The sequence below is a fragment of the Tribolium castaneum genome, chromosome 1 (genome assembly GCF_031307605.1).
Source record: "Tribolium castaneum strain GA2 chromosome 1, icTriCast1.1, whole genome shotgun sequence".
NCBI classification, from domain to species: Eukaryota; Metazoa; Arthropoda; class Insecta; order Coleoptera; family Tenebrionidae; genus Tribolium; species Tribolium castaneum.
In genome coordinates this window covers 9,199,023-9,215,623 of record NC_087394.1, presented here as the reverse complement: position 1 = coordinate 9,215,623, position 16,601 = coordinate 9,199,023, and positions in this window count along the sequence as shown.

Genomic DNA, 16,601 nt, shown 5'->3' with positions numbered 1-16,601 from the left:
CCACACGACGCATGGGTCAATCTAAACCCGTGTTTAATGCGAATTTTTTAAAAATTACTGATTATTCCGCATTTTTTTAAAAGAAAACAAAAAGGCCTGCGCCTCCAATTTTTTAATATGTTGTAGACGAATGTCTTGTGATGTTCTCCTACAAAAATGAAGGCAATTGCTGCATGCAACCCACACGACGCATGGGTCAATCTAAACCCGTGTTTAATGAGAATTTTTTAAAAATTACTGATTATTCCGCATTTTTTTAAAAGAAAACAAAAAGGCCTGCGCCTCCAATTTTTTAATATGTTGTAGACGAATGTCTTGTGATGTTCTCCTACAAAAATGAAGGCAATTGCTGCATGCAATCCACACGACGCATGGGTCAATCTAAACCCGTGTTTAATGCGAATTTTTCAAAAATTACTGATTATTCCGCATTTTTTTAAAAGAAAACAAAAAGGCCTGCGCCTCCAATTTTTTAATATGTCGTAGACGAATGTCTTGTGATGTTCTCCTACAAAAATGAAGGCAATTGCTGCATGCAATCCGCACGACGCATCGGTCAATCTAAACCCGTGTTTAATGCGAATTTTTCAAAAATTACTGATTATTCCGCATTTTTTTAAAAGAAAACAAAAAGGCCTGCGCCTCCAATTTTTTAATATGTTGTAGACGAATGTCTTGTGATGTTCTCCTACAAAAATGAAGGCAATTGCTGGATGCAATCCACACGACGCATGGGTCAATCTAAACCCGTGTTTAATGCGAATTTTTCAAAAATTACTGATTATTCCGCATTTTTTTAAAAGAAAACAAAAAGGCCTGCGCCCCCAATTTTTTAATATGTCGTAGACGAATGTCTTGTGATGTTCTCCTACAAAAATGAAGGCAATTGCTGGATGCAATCCACACGACGCATGGGTCAATCTAAACCCGTGTTTAATGAGAATTTTTTAAAAATTACTGATTATTCCGCATTTTTTTAAAAGAAAACAAAAAGGCCTGCGCTTCCAATTTTTTAATATGTTGTAGACGAATGTCTTGTGATGTTCTCCTACAAAAATGAAGGCAATTGCTGCATGCAATCCGCACGACGCATCGGTCAATCTAAACCCGTGTTTAATGCGAATTTTTCAAAAATTACTGATTATTCCGCATTTTTTTAAAAGAAAACAAAAAGGCCTGCGCCTCCAATTTTTTAATATGTTGTAGTCGAATGTATTGTAATGTTCTCCTACAAAAATGAAGGCAATTGCTGCATGCAATCCACACGACGCATCGGTCAATCTAAACCCGTGTTTAATGAGAATTTTTTAAAAATTACTGATTATTCCGCATTTTTTTAAAAGAAAACAAAAAGGCCTGCGCCTCCAATTTTTTAATATGTCGTAGACGAATGTCTTGTGATGTTCTCCTACAAAAATGAAGGCAATTGCTGCATGCAATCCACACGACGCATGGGTCAATCTAAACTCGTGTTTAATGCGAATTTTTCAAAAATTACTGATTATTCCGCATTTTTTTAAAAGAAAACAAAAAGGCCTGCGCCTCCAATTTTTTAATATGTCGTAAACGAATGTCTTGTGATGTTCTCCTACAAAAATGAAGGCAATTGCTGCATGCAATCCACACGACGCATGGGTCAATCTAAACCCGTGTTTAATGCGAATTTTTCAAAAATTACTGATTATTCCGCATTTTTTTAAAAGAAAACAAAAAGGCCTGCGCCTCCAATTTTTTAATATTTTGTAGTAGGATGTCTTGTGATGTTCTCCTACAAAAATGAAGGCAATTGCTGCATGCAATCCACACGACGCATGGGTCAATCTAAACTCGTGTTTAATGCGAATTTTTCAAAATTTACTGATTATTCCGCATTTTTTTTTAAAGAAAACAAAAAGGCCTGCGCCTTCAATTTTTCAATATGTTGTAGACGAATGTTTTGTGATGTTCTCCTACAAAAATGAAGGCAATTGCTGCATGCAATCCGCACGACGCATCGGTCAATCTAAACCCGTGTTTAATGCGAATTTTTCAAAAATTACTGATTATTCCGCATTTTTTTAAAAGAAAACAAAAAGGCCTGCGCCTCCAATTTTTTAATATTTTGTAGTAGGATGTCTTGTGATGTTCTCCTACAAAAATGAAGGCAATTGCTGCATGCAATCCACACGATGCATGGGTCAATCTAAACCCGTGTTTAATGAGAATTTTTTAAAAATTACTGATTATTCCGCATTTTTTTAAAAGAAAACAAAAAGGCCTGCGCCTTCAATTTTTTAATATGTTGTAGACGAATGTTTTGTGATGTTCTCCTACAAAAATGAAGGCAATTGCTGCATGCAATCCACACGACGCATGGGTCAATCTAAACCCGTGTTTAATGCGAATTTTTCAAAAATTACTGATTATTCCGCATTTTTTTAAAAGAAAACAAAAAGGCCTGCGCCTCCAATTTTTTAATATTTTGTAGTAGGATGTCTTGTGATGTTCTCCTACAAAAATGAAGGCAATTGCTGCATGCAATCCACACGACGCATGGGTCAATCTAAACTCGTGTTTAATGCGAATTTTTCAAAATTTACTGATTATTCCGCATTTTTTTTTAAAGAAAACAAAAAGGCCTGCGCCTTCAATTTTTCAATATGTTGTAGACGAATGTTTTGTGATGTTCTCCTACAAAAATGAAGGCAATTGCTGCATGCAATCCGCACGACGCATCGGTCAATCTAAACCCGTGTTTAATGCGAATTTTTCAAAAATTACTGATTATTCCGCATTTTTTTAAAAGAAAACAAAAAGGCCTGCGCCTCCAATTTTTTAATATTTTGTAGTAGGATGTCTTGTGATGTTCTCCTACAAAAATGAAGGCAATTGCTGCATGCAATCCACACGATGCATGGGTCAATCTAAACCCGTGTTTAATGAGAATTTTTTAAAAATTACTGATTATTCCGCATTTTTTTAAAAGAAAACAAAAAGGCCTGCGCCTCTAATTTTTTAATATGTTGTAGTCGAATGTATTGTAATGTTCTCCTACAAAAATGAAGGCAATTGCTGCATGCAATCCACACGACGCATCGGTTAATCTAAACCCGTGTTTAATGCGAATTTTTCAAAAATTACTGATTATTCCGCATTTTTTTAAAAGAAAACAAAGAGGCCTGCGCCTCCAATTTTTTAATATGTTGTAGTCGAATGTATTGTGATATTCTCCTACAAAAATGAAGGCAATTGCTGCATGCAATCCACACGACGCATGGGTCAATCTAAACCCGTGTTTAATGAAAATTTTTTATAAAATTACTGATTATTCCGCATTTTTTTAAAAGAAAACAAAGAGGCCTGCGCCTCCAATTTTTTAATATGTTGTAGTCGAATGTATTGTGATATTCTCCTACAAAAATGAAGGCAATTGCTGCATGCAATCCACACGACGCATCGGTCAATCTAAACCCGTGTTTAATGAGAATTTTTCAAAAATTACTGATTATTCCGCATTTTTTTAAAAGAAAACAAAAAGGCCTGCGCCTCCAATTTTTTAATATGTTGTAGACGAATGTTTTGTGATGTTCTCCTACAAAAATGAAGGCAATTGCTGCATGCAATCCGCACGACGCATCGGTCAATCTAAACCCGTGTTTAATGCGAATTTTTCAAAAATTACTGATTATTCCGCATTTTTTTAAAAGAAAACAAAAAGGCCTGCGCCTCCAATTTTTTAATATTTTGTAGTAGGATGTCTTGTGATGTTCTCCTACAAAAATGAAGGCAATTGCTGGATGCAATCCACACGACGCATGGGTCAATCTAAACCCGTGTTTAATGCGAATTTTTTAAAAATTACTGATTATTCCGCATTTTTTTAAAAGAAAACAAAAAGGCCTGCGCCTCCAATTTTTTAATATGTTGTAGACGAATGTCTTGTGATGTTCTCCTACAAAAATGAAGGCAATTGCTGCATGCAACCCACACGACGCATGGGTCAATCTAAACCCGTGTTTAATGAGAATTTTTTAAAAATTACTGATTATTCCGCATTTTTTTAAAAGAAAACAAAAAGGCCTGCGCCTCCAATTTTTTAATATGTTGTAGACGAATGTCTTGTGATGTTCTCCTACAAAAATGAAGGCAATTGCTGCATGCAATCCACACGACGCATGGGTCAATCTAAACCCGTGTTTAATGCGAATTTTTCAAAAATTACTGATTATTCCGCATTTTTTTAAAAGAAAACAAAAAGGCCTGCGCCTCCAATTTTTTAATATGTCGTAGACGAATGTCTTGTGATGTTCTCCTACAAAAATGAAGGCAATTGCTGCATGCAATCCGCACGACGCATCGGTCAATCTAAACCCGTGTTTAATGCGAATTTTTCAAAAATTACTGATTATTCCGCATTTTTTTAAAAGAAAACAAAAAGGCCTGCGCCTCCAATTTTTTAATATTTTGTAGTAGGATGTCTTGTGATGTTCTCCTACAAAAATGAAGGCAATTGCTGCATGCAATCCACACGATGCATGGGTCAATCTAAACCCGTGTTTAATGAGAATTTTTTAAAAATTACTGATTATTCCGCATTTTTTTAAAAGAAAACAAAAAGGCCTGCGCCTCTAATTTTTTAATATGTTGTAGTCGAATGTATTGTAATGTTCTCCTACAAAAATGAAGGCAATTGCTGCATGCAATCCACACGACGCATCGGTTAATCTAAACCCGTGTTTAATGCGAATTTTTCAAAAATTACTGATTATTCCGCATTTTTTTAAAAGAAAACAAAGAGGCCTGCGCCTCCAATTTTTTAATATGTTGTAGTCGAATGTATTGTGATATTCTCCTACAAAAATGAAGGCAATTGCTGCATGCAATCCACACGACGCATGGGTCAATCTAAACCCGTGTTTAATGAAAATTTTTTATAAAATTACTGATTATTCCGCATTTTTTTAAAAGAAAACAAAGAGGCCTGCGCCTCCAATTTTTTAATATGTTGTAGTCGAATGTATTGTGATATTCTCCTACAAAAATGAAGGCAATTGCTGCATGCAATCCACACGACGCATCGGTCAATCTAAACCCGTGTTTAATGAGAATTATTCAAAAATTACTGATTATTCCGCATTTTTTTAAAAGAAAACAAAAAGGCCTGCGCCTCCAATTTTTTAATATGTTGTAGACGAATGTTTTGTGATGTTCTCCTACAAAAATGAAGGCAATTGCTGCATGCAATCCGCACGACGCATCGGTCAATCTAAACCCGTGTTTAATGCGAATTTTTCAAAAATTACTGATTATTCCGCATTTTTTTAAAAGAAAACAAAAAGGCCTGCGCCTCCAATTTTTTAATATTTTGTAGTAGGATGTCTTGTGATGTTCTCCTACAAAAATGAAGGCAATTGCTGGATGCAATCCACACGACGCATGGGTCAATCTAAACCCGTGTTTAATGCGAATTTTTTAAAAATTACTGATTATTCCGCATTTTTTTAAAAGAAAACAAAAAGGCCTGCGCCTCCAATTTTTTAATATGTTGTAGACGAATGTCTTGTGATGTTCTCCTACAAAAATGAAGGCAATTGCTGCATGCAACCCACACGACGCATGGGTCAATCTAAACCCGTGTTTAATGAGAATTTTTTAAAAATTACTGATTATTCCGCATTTTTTTAAAAGAAAACAAAAAGGCCTGCGCCTCCAATTTTTTAATATGTTGTAGACGAATGTCTTGTGATGTTCTCCTACAAAAATGAAGGCAATTGCTGCATGCAATCCACACGACGCATGGGTCAATCTAAACCCGTGTTTAATGCGAATTTTTCAAAAATTACTGATTATTCCGCATTTTTTTAAAAGAAAACAAAAAGGCCTGCGCCTCCAATTTTTTAATATGTCGTAGACGAATGTCTTGTGATGTTCTCCTACAAAAATGAAGGCAATTGCTGCATGCAATCCGCACGACGCATCGGTCAATCTAAACCCGTGTTTAATGCGAATTTTTCAAAAATTACTGATTATTCCGCATTTTTTTAAAAGAAAACAAAAAGGCCTGCGCCTCCAATTTTTTAATATGTTGTAGACGAATGTCTTGTGATGTTCTCCTACAAAAATGAAGGCAATTGCTGGATGCAATCCACACGACGCATGGGTCAATCTAAACCCGTGTTTAATGCGAATTTTTCAAAAATTACTGATTATTCCGCATTTTTTTAAAAGAAAACAAAAAGGCCTGCGCCTCCAATTTTTTAATATGTCGTAGACGAATGTCTTGTGATGTTCTCCTACAAAAATGAAGGCAATTGCTGGATGCAATCCACACGACGCATGGGTCAATCTAAACCCGTGTTTAATGAGAATTTTTTAAAAATTACTGATTATTCCGCATTTTTTTAAAAGAAAACAAAAAGGCCTGCGCTTCCAATTTTTTAATATGTTGTAGACGAATGTCTTGTGATGTTCTCCTACAAAAATGAAGGCAATTGCTGCATGCAATCCGCACGACGCATCGGTCAATCTAAACCCGTGTTTAATGCGAATTTTTCAAAAATTACTGATTATTCCGCATTTTTTTAAAAGAAAACAAAAAGGCCTGCGCCTCCAATTTTTTAATATGTTGTAGTCGAATGTATTGTAATGTTCTCCTACAAAAATGAAGGCAATTGCTGCATGCAATCCACACGACGCATCGGTCAATCTAAACCCGTGTTTAATGAGAATTTTTTAAAAATTACTGATTATTCCGCATTTTTTTAAAAGAAAACAAAAAGGCCTGCGCCTCCAATTTTTTAATATGTCGTAGACGAATGTCTTGTGATGTTCTCCTACAAAAATGAAGGCAATTGCTGCATGCAATCCACACGACGCATGGGTCAATCTAAACTCGTGTTTAATGCGAATTTTTCAAAAATTACTGATTATTCCGCATTTTTTTAAAAGAAAACAAAAAGGCCTGCGCCTCCAATTTTTTAATATGTCGTAAACGAATGTCTTGTGATGTTCTCCTACAAAAATGAAGGCAATTGCTGCATGCAATCCACACGACGCATGGGTCAATCTAAACCCGTGTTTAATGCGAATTTTTCAAAAATTACTGATTATTCCGCATTTTTTTAAAAGAAAACAAAAAGGCCTGCGCCTCCAATTTTTTAATATTTTGTAGTAGGATGTCTTGTGATGTTCTCCTACAAAAATGAAGGCAATTGCTGCATGCAATCCACACGACGCATGGGTCAATCTAAACTCGTGTTTAATGCGAATTTTTCAAAATTTACTGATTATTCCGCATTTTTTTTTAAAGAAAACAAAAAGGCCTGCGCCTTCAATTTTTCAATATGTTGTAGACGAATGTTTTGTGATGTTCTCCTACAAAAATGAAGGCAATTGCTGCATGCAATCCGCACGACGCATCGGTCAATCTAAACCCGTGTTTAATGCGAATTTTTCAAAAATTACTGATTATTCCGCATTTTTTTAAAAGAAAACAAAAAGGCCTGCGCCTCCAATTTTTTAATATTTTGTAGTAGGATGTCTTGTGATGTTCTCCTACAAAAATGAAGGCAATTGCTGCATGCAATCCACACGATGCATGGGTCAATCTAAACCCGTGTTTAATGAGAATTTTTTAAAAATTACTGATTATTCCGCATTTTTTTAAAAGAAAACAAAAAGGCCTGCGCCTTCAATTTTTTAATATGTTGTAGACGAATGTTTTGTGATGTTCTCCTACAAAAATGAAGGCAATTGCTGCATGCAATCCACACGACGCATGGGTCAATCTAAACCCGTGTTTAATGCGAATTTTTCAAAAATTACTGATTATTCCGCATTTTTTTAAAAGAAAACAAATAGGCCTGCGCCTCCAATTTTTTAATATTTTGTAGTAGGATGTCTTGTGATGTTCTCCTACAAAAATGAAGGCAATTGCTGCATGCAATCCACACGACGCATGGGTCAATCTAAACTCGTGTTTAATGCGAATTTTTCAAAATTTACTGATTATTCCGCATTTTTTTTTAAAGAAAACAAAAAGGCCTGCGCCTTCAATTTTTCAATATGTTGTAGACGAATGTTTTGTGATGTTCTCCTACAAAAATGAAGGCAATTGCTGCATGCAATCCGCACGACGCATCGGTCAATCTAAACCCGTGTTTAATGCGAATTTTTCAAAAATTACTGATTATTCCGCATTTTTTTAAAAGAAAACAAAAAGGCCTGCGCCTCCAATTTTTTAATATTTTGTAGTAGGATGTCTTGTGATGTTCTCCTACAAAAATGAAGGCAATTGCTGCATGCAATCCACACGATGCATGGGTCAATCTAAACCCGTGTTTAATGAGAATTTTTTAAAAATTACTGATTATTCCGCATTTTTTTAAAAGAAAACAAAAAGGCCTGCGCCTCTAATTTTTTAATATGTTGTAGTCGAATGTATTGTAATGTTCTCCTACAAAAATGAAGGCAATTGCTGCATGCAATCCACACGACGCATCGGTTAATCTAAACCCGTGTTTAATGCGAATTTTTCAAAAATTACTGATTATTCCGCATTTTTTTAAAAGAAAACAAAGAGGCCTGCGCCTCCAATTTTTTAATATGTTGTAGTCGAATGTATTGTGATATTCTCCTACAAAAATGAAGGCAATTGCTGCATGCAATCCACACGACGCATGGGTCAATCTAAACCCGTGTTTAATGAAAATTTTTTATAAAATTACTGATTATTCCGCATTTTTTTAAAAGAAAACAAAGAGGCCTGCGCCTCCAATTTTTTAATATGTTGTAGTCGAATGTATTGTGATATTCTCCTACAAAAATGAAGGCAATTGCTGCATGCAATCCACACGACGCATCGGTCAATCTAAACCCGTGTTTAATGAGAATTTTTTAAAAATTACTGATTATTCCGCATTTTTTTAAAAGAAAACAAAAAGGCCTGCGCCTCCAATTTTTTAATATGTTGTAGTCGAATGTATTGTAATGTTCTCCTACAAAAATGAAGGCAATTGCTGCATGCAATCCACACGACGCATCGGTCAATCTAAACCCGTGTTTAATGAGAATTTTTTAAAAATTACTGATTATTCCGCATTTTTTTAAAAGAAAACAAAAAGGCCTGCGCCTCCAATTTTTTAATATGTCGTAGACGAATGTCTTGTGATGTTCTCCTACAAAAATGAAGGCAATTGCTGCATGCAATCCGCACGACGCATCGGTCAATCTAAACCCGTGTTTAATGCGAATTTTTCAAAAATTACTGATTATTCCGCATTTTTTTAAAAGAAAACAAAAAGGCCTGCGCCTCCAATTTTTTAATATGTCGTAGACGAATGTCTTGTGATGTTCTCCTACAAAAATGAAGGCAATTGCTGCATGCAATCCGCACGACGCATCGGTCAATCTAAACCCGTGTTTAATGCGAATTTTTCAAAAATTACTGATTATTCCGCATTTTTTTAAAAGAAAACAAAGAGGCCTGCGCCTCCAATTTTTTAATATGTTGTAGTCGAATGTATTGTGATATTCTCCTACAAAAATGAAGGCAATTGCTGCATGCAATCCGCACGACGCATCGGTCAATCTAAACCCGTGTTTAATGCGAATTTTTCAAAAATTACTGATTATTCCGCATTTTTTTAAAAGAAAACAAAAAGGCCTGCGCCTCCAATTTTTTAATATGTCGTAGACGAATGTCTTGTGATGTTCTCCTACAAAAATGAAGGCAATTGCTGCATGCAATCCGCACGACGCATCGGTCAATCTAAACCCGTGTTTAATGCGAATTTTTCAAAAATTACTGATTATTCCGCATTTTTTTAAAAGAAAACAAAGAGGCCTGCGCCTCCAATTTTTTAATATGTTGTAGTCGAATGTATTGTGATATTCTCCTACAAAAATGAAGGCAATTGCTGCATGCAATCCACACGACGCATGGGTCAATCTAAACCCGTGTTTAATGAAAATTTTTTATAAAATTACTGATTATTCCGCATTTTTTTAAAAGAAAACAAAAAGGCCTGCGCCTCCAATTTTTTAATATGTTGTAGTCGAATGTATTGTAATGTTCTCCTACAAAAATGAAGGCAATTGCTGCATGCAATCCACACGACGCATGGGTCAATCTAAACCCGTGTTTAATGAGAATTTTTTAAAAATTACTGATTATTCCGCATTTTTTTAAAAGAAAACAAAAAGGCCTGCGCCTCTAATTTTTTAATATGTTGTAGTCGAATGTATTGTAATGTTCTCCTACAAAAATGAAGGCAATTGCTGCATGCAATCCGCACGACGCATCGGTCAATCTAAACCCGTGTTTAATGCGAATTTTTCAAAAATTACTGATTATTCCGCATTTTTTTAAAAGAAAACAAAGAGGCCTGCGCCTCCAATTTTTTAATATGTTGTAGTCGAATGTATTGTGATATTCTCCTACAAAAATGAAGGCAATTGCTGCATGCAATCCACACGACGCATGGGTCAATCTAAACCCGTGTTTAATGAGAATTTTTTAAAAATTACTGATTATTCCGCATTTTTTTAAAAGAAAACAAAAAGGCCTGCGCCTCCAATTTTTTAATATGTTGTAGTCGAATGTATTGTAATGTTCTCCTACAAAAATGAAGGCAATTGCTGCATGCAATCCACACGACGCATCGGTCAATCTAAACCCGTGTTTAATGAGAATTTTTTAAAAATTACTGATTATTCCGCATTTTTTTAAAAGAAAACAAAAAGGCCTGCGCCTCTAATTTTTTAATATGTTGTAGTCGAATGTATTGTAATGTTCTCCTACAAAAATGAAGGCAATTGCTGCATGCAATCCACACGACGCATGGGTCAATCTAAACCCGTGTTTAATGAGAATTTTTTAAAAATTACTGATTATTCCGCATTTTTTTAAAAGAAAACAAAAAGGCCTGCGCCTCCAATTTTTTAATATGTTGTAGTCGAATGTATTGTAATGTTCTCCTACAAAAATGAAGGCAATTGCTGCATGCAATCCACATGACGCATCGGTCAATCTAAACCCGTGTTTAATGAGAATTTTTTAAAAATTACTGATTATTCCGCATTTTTTTAAAAGAAAACAAAAAGGCCTGCGCCTCCAATTTTTTAATATTTTGTAGTAGGATGTCTTGTGATGTTCTCCTACAAAAATGAAGGCAATTGCTGCATGCAATCCGCACGACGCATCGGTCAATCTAAACCCGTGTTTAATGCGAATTTTTCAAAAATTACTGATTATTCCGCATTTTTTTTTAAAGAAAACAAAAAGGCCTGCGCCTCCAATTTTTTAATATGTTGTAGACGAATGTCTTGTGATGTTCTCCTATAAAAATGAAGGCAATTGCTGCATGCAATCCACACGACGCATGGGTCAATTTAAACTCGTGTTTAATGCGAATTTTTCAAAAATTACTGATTATTCCGCATTTTTTTTTAAAGAAAACAAAAAGGCCTGCGCCTCCAATTTTTTAATATGTTGTAGACGAATGTCTTGTGATGTTCTCCTATAAAAATGAAGGCAATTGCTGCATGCAATCCGCACGACGCATCGGTCAATCTAAACCCGTGTTTAATGCGAATTTTTCAAAAATTACTGATTATTCCGCATTTTTTTAAAAGAAAACAAAAAGGCCTGCGCCTCCAATTTTTTAATATGTTGTAGACGAATGTCTTGTGATGTTCTCCTATAAAAATGAAGGCAATTGCTGCATGCAATCCACACGACGCATGGGTCAATCTAAACTCGTGTTTAATGCGAATTTTTCAAAATTTACTGATTATTCCGCATTTTTTTAAAAGAAAACAAAAAGGCCTGCGCTTCCAATTTTTTAATATGTTGTAGTCGAATATATTGTGATGTTCTCCTACAAAAATGAAGGCAATTGCTGCATGCAATCCGCACGACGCATCGGTCAATCTAAACCCGTGTTTAATGCGAATTTTTCAAAAATTACTGATTATTCCGCATTTTTTTTTAAAGAAAACAAAAAGGCCTGCGCCTCCAATTTTTTAATATGTTGTAGTAGAACGTCTTGTGATGTTATCCTACAAAAATGAAGGCATTTGCTGCATGCAATCCACACGACGCATGGGTCAATCTAAACCCGTGTTTAATGCGAATTTTTCAAAAATTACTCATTTTTTCCGCATTTAATTGAAAGAAAACAAAAAGGCCTGCGCCTCAAATTTTTTAATATGTTGTAGTCGAATGCATTGTGATGTTCTCCTACAAAAATGAAGGCAATTGCTGCATGCAATCCGCACGACGCATGGGTCAATCTAAACCCGTGTTTAATGCGAATTTTTTAAAAATTACTGATTATTCCGCATTTTTTTAAAAGAAAACAAAAAGGCCTGCGCCTCCAATTTTTTAATATTTTGTAGTCGAATGTCTTGTGATGTTCTCCTACAAAAATGAAGGCAATTGCTGCATGCAATCCGCACGACGCATCGGTCAATCTAAACCCGTGTTTAATGCGAATTTTTTAAAAATTACTGATTATTCCGCATTTTTTTAAAAGAAAACAAAAAGGCCTGCGCCTCCAATTTTTTAATATTTTGTAGTCGAATGTCTTGTGATGTTCTCCTACAAAAATGAAGGCAATTGCTGCATGCAATCCGCACGACGCATCGGTCAATCTAAACCCGTGTTTAATGCGAATTTTTTAAAAATTACTGATTGTTCCGCATTTTTTTAAAAGAAAACAAAAAGGCCTGCGCCTCCAATTTTTTAATATTTTGTAGTCGAATGTCTTGTGATGTTCTCCTACAAAAATGAAGGCAATTGCTGCATGCAATCCGCACGACGCATGGGTCAATCTAAACCCGTGTTTAATGCGAATTTTTTAAAAATTACTGATTATTCCGCATTTTTTTAAAAGAAAACAAAAAGGCCTGCGCCTCCAATTTTTTAATATTTTGTAGTCGAATGTCTTGTGATGTTCTCCTACAAAAATGAAGGCAATTGCTGCATGCAATCCACACGACGCATCGGTCAATCTAAACCCGTGTTTAATGCGAATTTTTCAAAAATTACTCATTATTTCCGCATTTAATTGAAAGAAAACAAAAAGGCCTGCGCCTCCAATTTTTTAATATTTTGTAGTCGAATGTCTTGTGATATTCTCCTACAAAAATGAAGGCAATTGCTGCATGCAATCCACACGACGCATCGGTCAATCTAAACCCGTGTTTAATGCGAATTTTTCAAAAATTACTCATTGTTTCCGCATTTAATTGAAAGAAAACAAAAAGGCCTGCGCCTCCAATTTTTTAATATGTTGTAGTTGAACGTCTTGTGATGTTATCCTACAAAAATGAAGGCATTTGCTGCATGCAATCCACACGACGCATGGGTCAACCTAAACCCGTGTTTAATGCGAATTTTTCAAAAATTACTGATTATTCCGCATTTTTTTAAAAGAAAACAAAAAGGCCTGCGCCTCAAATTTTTTAATATGTTGTAGTCGAATGCATTGTGATGTTCTCCTACAAAAATGAAGGCAATTGCTGCATGCAATCCGCACGACGCATCGGTCAATCTAAACCCGTGTTTAATGCGAATTTTTCAAAAATTACTGATTATTCCGCATTTTTTTAAAAGAAAACAAAAAGGCCTGCGCCTCAAATTTTTTAATATGTTGTAGTAGAATGTCTTGTGATGTTATCCTACAAAAATAAAGGCAATTGCTGGATGCAATCCACACGACGCATCGGTCAATCTAAACCCGTGTTTAATGCGAATTTTTCAAAAATTACTGATTATTCCGCCTTTTTTTAAAAGAAAACAAAAAGGCCTGCGCCTCAAATTTTTTAATATGTTGTAGTAGAATGTCTTGTGATGTTATCCTACAAAAATAAAGGCAATTGCTGGATGCAATCCACACGACGCATCGGTCAATCTAAACCCGTGTTTAATGCGAATTTTTCAAAAATTACTGATTATTCCGCATTTTTTTAAAAGAAAACAAAGAGGCCTGCGCCTCCAATTTTTTAATATGTTGTAGTCGAATGTATTGTGATATTCTCCTACAAAAATGAAGGCAATTGCTGCATGCAATCCACACGACGCATGGGTCAATCTAAACCCGTGTTTAATGAGAATTTTTTAAAAATTACTGATTATTCCGCATTTTTTTAAAAGAAAACAAAAAGGCCTGCGCCTCCAATTTTTTAATATGTTGTAGTCGAATGTATTGTAATGTTCTCCTACAAAAATGAAGGCAATTGCTGCATGCAATCCACACGACGCATGGGTCAATCTAAACCCGTGTTTAATGAGAATTTTTTAAAAATTACTGATTATTCCGCATTTTTTTAAAAGAAAACAAAAAGGCCTGCGCCTCCAATTTTTTAATATGTTGTAGTCGAATGTATTGTAATGTACTCCTACAAAAATGAAGGCAATTGCTGCATGCAATCCACACGACGCATCGGTCAATCTAAACCCGTGTTTAATGAGAATTTTTTAAAAATTACTGATTATTCCGCATTTTTTTAAAAGAAAACAAAAAGGCCTTTGCCTCCAATTTTTTAATATGTCGTAGACGAATGTCTTGTGATGTTCTCCTACAAAAATGAAGGCAATTGCTGGATGCAATCCACACGACGCATGGGTCAATCTAAACCCGTGTTTAATGCGAATTTTTTAAAAATTACTGATTATTCCGCATTTTTTTAAAAGAAAACAAAAAGGCCTGCGCCTCCAATTTTTTAATATGTTGTAGACGAATGTCTTGTGATGTTCTCCTACAAAAATGAAGGCAATTGCTGCATGCAATCCACACGACGCATGGGTCAATCTAAACCCGTGTTTAATGCGAATTTTTCAAAAATTACTGATTATTCCGCATTTTTTTAAAAGAAAACAAAAAGGCCTGCGCCTCCAATTTTTTAATATGTCGTAGACGAATGTCTTGTGATGTTCTCCTACAAAAATGAAGGCAATTGCTGCATGCAATCCGCACGACGCATCGGTCAATCTAAACCCGTGTTTAATGCGAATTTTTCAAAAATTACTGATTATTCCGCATTTTTTTAAAAGAAAACAAAAAGGCCTGCGCCTCCAATTTTTTAATATGTCGTAGACGAATGTCTTGTGATGTTCTCCTACAAAAATGAAGGCAATTGCTGGATGCAATCCACACGACGCATGGGTCAATCTAAACCCGTGTTTAATGCGAATTTTTCAAAAATTACTGATTATTCCGCATTTTTTTAAAAGAAAACAAAAAGGCCTGCGCCTCCAATTTTTTAATATGTCGTAGACGAATGTCTTGTGATGTTCTCCTACAAAAATGAAGGCAATTGCTGGATGCAATCCACACGACGCATGGGTCAATCTAAACCCGTGTTTAATGAGAATTTTTTAAAAATTACTGATTATTCCGCATTTTTTTAAAAGAAAACAAAAAGGCCTGCGCTTCCAATTTTTTAATATGTTGTAGACGAATGTCTTGTGATGTTCTCCTACAAAAATGAAGGCAATTGCTGCATGCAATCCGCACGACGCATCGGTCAATCTAAACCCGTGTTTAATGCGAATTTTTCAAAAATTACTGATTATTCCGCATTTTTTTAAAAGAAAACAAAAAGGCCTGCGCCTCCAATTTTTTAATATGTTGTAGTCGAATGTATTGTAATGTTCTCCTACAAAAATGAAGGCAATTGCTGCATGCAATCCACACGACGCATCGGTCAATCTAAACCCGTGTTTAATGAGAATTTTTCAAAAATTACTGATTATTCCGCATTTTTTTAAAAGAAAACAAAAAGGCCTGCGCCTCCAATTTTTTAATATGTTGTAGTCGAATGTCTTGTGATGTTCTCCTACAAAAATGAAGGCAATTGCTGCATGCAATCCACACGACGCATGGGTCAATCTAAACTCGTGTTTAATGCGAATTTTTCAAAATTTACTGATTATTCCGCATTTTTTTTTAAAGAAAACAAAAAGGCCTGCGCCTTCAATTTTTTAATATGTTGTAGACGAATGTTTTGTGATGTTCTCCTACAAAAATGAAGGCAATTGCTGCATGCAATCCGCACGACGCATCGGTCAATCTAAACCCGTGTTTAATGCGAATTTTTCAAAAATTACTGATTACTCCGCATTTTTTTTTAAAGAAAACAAAAAGGCCTGCGCCTCCAATTTTTTAATATGTTGTAGACGAATGTCTTGTGATGTTCTCCTATAAAAATGAAGGCAATTGCTGCATGCAATCCACACGACGCATGGGTCAATTTAAACTCGTGTTTAATGCGAATTTTTCAAAATTTACTGATTATTCCGCATTTTTTTAAAAGAAAACAAAAAGGCCTGCGCTTCCAATTTTTTAATATGTTGTAGTCGAATGTATTGTGATGTTCTCCTACAAAAATGAAGGCAATTGCTGCATGCAATCCGCACGACGCATCGGTCAATCTAAACCCGTGTTTAATGCGAATTTTTCAAAAATTACTGATTATTCCGCATTTTTTTAAAAGAAAACAAAAAGGCCTGCGCTTCCAATTTTTTAATATGTTGTAGTCGAATGTATTGTGATGTTCTCCTACAAAAATGAAGGCAATTGCTGCATGCAATCCGCACGACGCATCGGTCAATCTAA